Here is a 7,915-nt window from a genome sequence, read left to right on the forward strand (position 1 = left end):
TGTCACCAAATTCTGTCATTGTCCATGCCAGTCTCCAAGCAGAAGGAATTGTTTCTAATGTTTTAAATAGCATCAGTCTACAAAAACACTGACTTGTGCTATAGTCTGGAGTCATCTGTTAAATTGTTTCAAACTGTTAGAGCTGAACTCCTAACTGAGCCTGGTTCCTGGTCACCTAATGTAGTTACTTGACACATTGACTTGGTCAGTTGGGCACAATTGACCTATTGGTAAGCCCCGCCCTCCTTAGTTACTGTTGCGTACTCGGACAAACAAACGAGTTGCTAACTGTCTTACAATGACAGCTGTCAGTGTGAAAACCTTGCCCAAGATGTGATCAGTTTTGGACGCGGAAGGACCACCTCTCATCGAGGAGCATTCAAGTGGGACTTAAATATGCCATGGAGGGATATAAAAAAGATTTTAAAATAAATATGATAAGTAACAAGATTAATTTGGAAGCGAGGGTTTACAGATCACAATGCAAGCAGGAAATGCCACATGTTACGGTCGTCACAATCACAGATGACAACATCCAGGATCAACACTGTGCATATTCCGCAGGGTAAGATTAAATTAATTTACATTTAACCAGTTTAATATGTAGAGGCACTGAAATTTAGACCTTCGTTTATGTGTTTTAGACCTACACTGTACACAACGTGTTAGCTACAGTTCCCTTTCGTCAGCAGGGAACTCCGACGCCTCGTCGGGGGAGTTCCCCTGAAGAATTGGGATCACGCTAGGGAGACCAATTGCCTTCGAGTGAATTAAAACGAGCCAATGAACATTGGCATGCAAGGTTTGCATTCCGCGGCCCGCCTACCAGTGCGGGTATAAGGCGGAATCAAGCGCATACACTAACGCTTTCTGCTTCGGAGCCGACCGGTTGTGTCCTCTCTGAGTGAATGAGTTTTAAGATGGTATTTATCTTACGCTCTACGAGTCTGCTGTTTCGGGAAGGGACCTCTCTGTGTTGGTGAGACGGCGTTTCAGCGACCGCGCGATTTCCTGTCTGCCGGCTGCGTCTATACGCTGTTAATTCAAAAGCTGTTTTTACAGCTGGTAAACGGTTGAGTGCGCACAGCGGGCTTGCAGTTTCCCTGCTGTGTCGCCGCGTTGGGTCCCTGTGTGCTTCAGCACAATAAAGAGAGTAATTTCTTCCTGAAAGAGCAACACGAGTGAAGATCGCGTCCTTTTCAGGATGACGTTTCACTCGTGTGTTTCTGGATGCGATCGTTCCTGTCCTTATTTGACGGCCACGTTCATTGTTTCACATGCCTAATCAGTGTGTGAGACTGCGTTCGTGGGTGGTTCATGTTCTCTCATGAGTGCATGACCACGTCGGCACGTTGTTCGTCTCCCCTTTTTAAAGGCTCGAGCCGCTCAGCGTGCCGTGTGCCGTCGAGCGCCGGTTGACAGCGTGGGTTGTCACGGCAACCCAACGCGCGTCATTTGGCGCTCAAGATGCGTGGTCAAGATCAAGACTCGCGTGCCTCTATGAGGTGAGTCCCTTTGCTTGTTTCCCGATCTAGTTTCTCTTCTGGTGCACCAGGAGAGGGCTACTTTGGCAAATAACATTGGTGATCTGAGGGTTACAGTGCGGAATGTCTCGCCAGGTGAAAGACCCTCACGAGCTTCCCACTCCTCTAGCGCATCACAAACATGCTGAGACTGTGTTCGTGGGTGGTTTGTGCTCTCTACATGAGAGCATGACCACGTCGGCACGTTGTTCGTCTTGCCTGAGGGCTTGAACGTTCAGCGTGCCGTGTGCCAGCGATGGCCACGTTCACTGTCTTGCATGCCTGGTTGACGGCCATGATCGCTGTTTCACATGCCTAATCAGTGTGTTGAGACGGCGTTCATGGGTGGTTCATGTTCTCTCATGAGTGCATGACCACGTCGGCACGTTGTTCGCCTCCCCTTTCTCGTAAAGGCTTGAGCCGCTCAGCGTGCCGTGTGCCGTCGAGGCTTTGAGTGGGATTTTGGTCCTTATCATGAGGGACCAATCATTTCATTCGGGGCCCCAGGGGAGGACAGATGTCGATTGCTACATCGGAGAGAGGGCTATTATACTCTGAAAATGATGCTGAGTTCCTACTGTAATGGTGTGTTCTCATGCTGAAGGTTCAGACTTGACAGCCACACTTCCTGGGTCTAAAGTGCCTAGATGTGTGTGAAAAATTTTGGCAGTATGGAAATATTTTGGTGCCAATATGGCAAGCCAAACATGCCTAAATCTGCAGAAGGTTTTCCTCTCTCACTACCCCTGCACATTCAGTGCACGTGGGTAGTTCTGACTCGGAGTAGAGCTGCGCTTTATGACTGACCGTGATTAGTCACAGCGCTGGCCTTCGGTCAGACGATGTCCACACTGTGGTCCAGAAGCGCCTTAAAACCAGCCCGCTCGGAGTTCGTTTCCCCCCCAGCAAAAGGAGGGGAAATGACCCTTAGAGGAGCGACCCAGAGAGTGTGACGGAAACTGCTCTTTGGGAGTGTGTGTCATCACCACTCCTTCCCCCGGAGGAGGGCCGGGTGGAGAATCCTTTGTTAAATTTTTCTAGTTTCTGTTCCGCCGCCAACCAGCTGGTCGGTGGTACCCAAAACCTAAAAAAGAGCAGTTTCTTCCTCCTCTGGGTCATTCACGGTTGGGACTGCCGAACATGCAGTCTCTCCCGCTCAAGAGTAGGACGTCAGTGTGCGCCACCCTCGGGTCTCGCCACTTTCAGTCCTCTCTCCCCAGCTCTCAGATAGCAGTGGCGCCACCTCGGTCACACCACTCCTGTCTGTCGCTGGGCGGGAAGGCGAGACCAGCAGCCGCCCTCGGGCCTTGCTCCTTGTCTCCTCCCCTTCCCTCGCCAGGCGACAGACCGCAGCAGAACACTCTCGGGTCTTCTCTGCCGTCTGTCCCCCGGTGGAGGCAGGTAGGTGTTGTTCAAATACACACCCAGACCCCGCTCTCGGCCGCCACAATGCCACCAGAGCCGTGTCCCTGCCCTCCACCTCGCTGCCCCTCCGCGGGTACGCCGGTCGTGCGGGTGGGCTCATTGCGGCGGTTTCTCAGAGCCTGGTTAGAGCTCCCGAGTCCGTCGTGCTGGCTCATCCGCACCAACCGGCTCGGCTATGCAATTCAATTTGCACGCCGGCCTCCCAAGTTCAGGGGCGTCCACTTCACCCATGTGCGTCCAGTGGATGCCCCGGTCTTGCGGAAAGAGATCGACGTCCTACTGGCGAAGGACGCGTTCGAGCCGGTCCCTCCAGCCGATATGAGGTCAGGGTTTTACAGCCCTTACTTCATTGTACCCAAGAAAGGCGGTGGGTTACGGCCAATCCTGGATCTGCGAGTATTGAATCGGGCCCTGCACAAGCTCCCGTTCAAGATGCTCACGCAGAAACGCATTTTCGAGTGCATCCGTCCCCAGGATTGGTTTGCAGCGATCGACCTGAAGGACGAGTACTTTCATGTCTCGATTCTTCCTCGACACAGACCGTTCCTTCGGTTTGCTTTCAAGGGTCGAGCATATCAGTACAAGCTCCTACCCTTCGGGCTGGCCCTGTTGCCCCGTGTCTTCACGAAAGTCGCGGAGGCGGCCATTGTTCCCATGAGAGAACAAGGCGTTCGCATTCTCAACTATCTCGACGACTGGCTCATTCTTGCTCACTCGCGAGATGTGTTGTGCGATCACAGGGACATGGTGCTCCGTCACCTCAGTCAGTTGGGGCTTCAGGTCAACTGGGAGAAGAGCAAACTCTGCCCCGTGCAGAGGATCTCTTATCTCGGTATGGAACTGGACTCGGTCGCTCAGACTGCGCGCCTCACAGAGGAGCGCGTCCAGTCAGTGCTCACTTGTCTCAAGTCCTTTCGAGGCAGGACAGCGGTCCCACTGAAACAATTTCAGAGGCTCCTGGGGCATATGGCAGCCGCAGTAACGCCGCTCGGTCTGTTGCATATGAGACCGCTCCAGCACTGGCTTCGCGATCGAGTCCCGAGGTGGGCGTGGCAGAGCGGCAAGTTCCGGATCAAAGTCACCCCGAGCTGTCGCCAAACCTTCTCCCCTTGGTTGGATCCTGGGTTTCTACGGGCCGGAGTGCCCCTAGTCCAGGTTTCCAGGCATGCTGTGGTTTTCACAGATGCTTCTACCAAGGGCTGGGGGGCCACGTACAGAGGGCATGCAGTCTCGGGTCTGTGGACGGGGCCCCAGCTGCATTGGCACATCAACTGCCTAGAGTTGCAAGCAGTACACCTAGCTTTGTGTCGCCTCAAGGGGTTTCTCAGACACAAACACGTACTGGTCCGTACGGACAGCACTGCGACCGTTGCGTACATCAACAGACAAGGTGGTCTACGCTCCCGTCGTATGTTGCGACTCGCCTCCCACCTCCTCCTATGGAGTCAGAAGCATCTGAGGTCGCTTCGTGCCGTTCATGTCCCCGGGGAGCTCAATCGTGTGGCCGACGAACTTTCACGTTGGTCCCCCCTTCCGGGAGAATGGCGACTTCATCCCCAGGTGGTCCAGCTGATCTGGCGAATCTTCGGAGCCGCACAGGTAGACCTGTTTGCCTCTCCGGACACGACCCATTGCCAGTGGTATTACTCCCTGACCGAAGGGACTCTCGGCACGGATGCCCTGGCACACAGCTGGCCCCGGGACCTACGCAAATATGCGTTTCCCCCAGTGAGCCTTCTTGCACAAACTCTGCGCAAGGTCAGGGAGGACGAGGAGCAAGTCCTTTTGGTGGCCCCGTATTGGCCAACCCGGACTTGGTTCCCAGAACTCATGCTCCTCGCGACAGCCCCTCCTTGGCCGATTCCTCTGAGGAACGACCTTCTTTCTCAGAGACGGGGCACCCTATGGCACCCGCGTCCAGACCTCTGGAAACTCCATGTCTGGTCCCTGGACGGGACTCGGAGGTTCTAGATGGCCTACCACAGGCAGTGGTAGATACCATCTCTTCAGCTAGAGCCCCCTCTACGAGGCGCCTCTATGCTCTGAAGTGGAACCTGTTCGTCGGCTGGTGTTCTTCCCACGGGGAGAACCCACGAACTTGCCCGATCGGTGTAGTGCTCTCCTTCCTACAACAGGGGTTAGAGTGAAGGCTGTCTCCCTCCACCCTCAAAGTGTATGTTGCCGCAATAGCCGCGCATCACGATGTAGTTGAAGGTAAGTCCGTGGGGAAGCACGACCTGGTCATCAGATTCCTCAAGGGTGCTAGGAGGCTAAATCCACCTCGCTACTTGCACCCTGTACCCTCTTGGGACTTAACTTTAGTGCTCAAAGCGCTCCAAAGTCCTCCTTTTGAGCCTTTGCTGACAGTCGAGCTTAATATCCTGTCCATTAAGACAGCACTCCTGTTAGCATTGGCTTCTTTCAAGAGGGTGGGGGATCTGCAGGCTTTTTCGGTCGACGAATCGTGCCTAGAGTTCGGGCCCGGCCTTTCTCACGTTGTGTTGAGACCCCGGCTCGGATATGTGCCCAAGGTTCCTACCACTCCCTTCGCGGACCAGGTAGTGAACCTGCAAGCGCTGCCCCAGGAGGAGGCAGACCCAGCCCTAGCTTTTCTCTGTCCCGTCCGGGCCCTCCGGGTCATATAGACAGAACGCAAAGCTTTAGGACCTCAGATCAGTTCTTTGTTTGTTATGGAGGCCAGCAGAAGGGGAAGGCTGTCTCCAAGCAGAGGTTAGCCCACTGGCTAGTGGATGCTATCACCAGGGCTTATGAGTCCCAGGGTGAGCCCTGCCCACCCAGGTTGCGGGCTCACTCCGCTAGGAGTGTTGCCGCTTCTTGGGCTCTGGCACAAGGCGCCTCGCTAACAGACATTTGTAGAGCTGCGGGCTGGGCGACACCAAACACGTTCGCTAGGTTTTATAGCCTATGTGTGGAACCTGTTTCCTCCCGAGTACTTGCTACGGCCAGTAATTAGAGGAAATAGGTGTGTCGGCTTGCGACGCCATTCCGTGAGCGGATACGTGCGTCTTTTTGCTCCGTTGGTTACCCAACAAACGGCTAACCTCGTGAGTTCCTCCATCACCCCCTCCGGTGCCAGGCGTTGCGGACCGCCCGGCACCAGGTCTGCTACCTTCAGTAAGGAGTTGCTAGTAGACTGGGTGTTTTTCCAGTGGTCCCTTCGGCGACCCATGATTGCCACGTGCAGTTCAGCCGTGTTTTCCCCTTGACAGACTCATTCTGTCGTCCTTGTTGAGTATGCTCCTCACTCCTCCGGACTGGGACTACCTTCAAGGACTGCCATATGTTTCACTACCCTACGTGATTAGTACATATGTGTATTGAGGGCCTTCCTCTAGGCTGCCTCAGCTTCCGCAGCGTTCCCCCCCTATTATATCCTTGGGGTCGGACACGCTTTCCCAGTGTTATCCAATATCCACTGATTGGGTCTTGCGGAACAGCAGTGTGATTCCCTAGCTAGCTCCCGCAAAATTTCTGGAAACTGCTGCAGGGCTGTAGCTTAGCTGGGCGCTGGAAGGGGCCAGCACCATGGCGTTTTGGTGGGGATCCCAATTCGTCAGGGGAACTCCCCCGACGAGGCGTCGGAGTTCCCTGCTGACGAAAGGGAACGTCTCGGTTACGTATGGTAACCCTCGTTCCCTGAGTCCAGGGAACGGAGACGCCTCGTCCCGTCGCCATGCTGCTGTACCTTCGCGGAGGACTGGACACCGTTCGGCTCCTCAGCGAAAAGCGTTAGTGTATGCGCTTGATTCCGCCTTATACCCGCACTGGTAGGCGGGCCGCGGAATGCAAACCTTGCATGCCAATGTTCATTGGCTCGTTTTAATTCACTCGAAGGCAATTGGTCTCGCTAGCGTGATCCCAATTCGTCAGGGGAACTCCCCCGACGAGGCGTCTCCGTTCCCTGGACTCAGGGAACGAGGGTTACCATACGTAACCGAGACGTTAGCTATTTAGGTTTGTACGTTAGCATGGACTCACTAATATTACTTATAACTTAACAAGAGTATGACAGCCAGAAAATGAATGTTCTCGTTTTCATTGGGATTGGGTTGAATCCTTAGGGAACCAGGTTACGGCGCCCACATCATTGGATTAATACACCATGTGAACCTGCTGCATACCACAGATAAACAATCATGCACTAGTCTGTAAAAATAAATTCCATTGCCCATCGTCTCAGGATACCTGGAATCAGTGTTACAAGTACCCCAGGCACATCGTTTTACCATTTATGTATCATAAACACCATCAAACCGATGAGAGCTTCGGCTCTTCCAATGTTTCTCTACGATGCTGAAAGCTAAAGATCCCCGTGCAACTGATACTCAACTGACATTGGCTCATCTGCGTTCAAGGGGAGGGGCTTACCGATAGGTCAATTAAAAGACAATTAATACTCTGTAAATCATATTGCTGTACATGACACTATCGAATCAGAAGACAGAATGAGTGGATTATACTGAATAATGACTATATTGTACATTGCATATTATATCCTGTAATGCTTTGTTATAGTTGACATTTAAATTACAACCAAATGTATTGTTTCCAAGTTGAATAATATTGCATCAATAGTACCCCCTAAAGAGGTACAAAAAAAGAGTAGTAATGTATTGCACCTCGTTTTCTCTCTACAGTGGCTATACCTGTCACAGAGCCATCCACACCATCACAATACCAATCATCACCAGATCACCATGATCCACCCACTCGTTCCCAATCACCCGAATACTGATTCACGGCACCTCCCTCATCAGCACGCCCTATAACTATACCTGCATCACCTCCACCTCATTGCCTGGTCTTGTCATTTACCCTACGACACACAGACTACCTACCTGCAATGCTTACCTGATATACTCACCAGAGATTGCCTTTCCTGTCATCCTACATCCAGATCGCTCTCACCTCTCTTCCACCACCTGTCAAGAACCAAACATCCATTA

Source organism: Scardinius erythrophthalmus (assembly GCF_964197995.2).
Source record: "Scardinius erythrophthalmus genome assembly, chromosome: 7".
Classification (NCBI taxonomy): Eukaryota; Metazoa; Chordata; class Actinopteri; order Cypriniformes; family Leuciscidae; genus Scardinius; species Scardinius erythrophthalmus.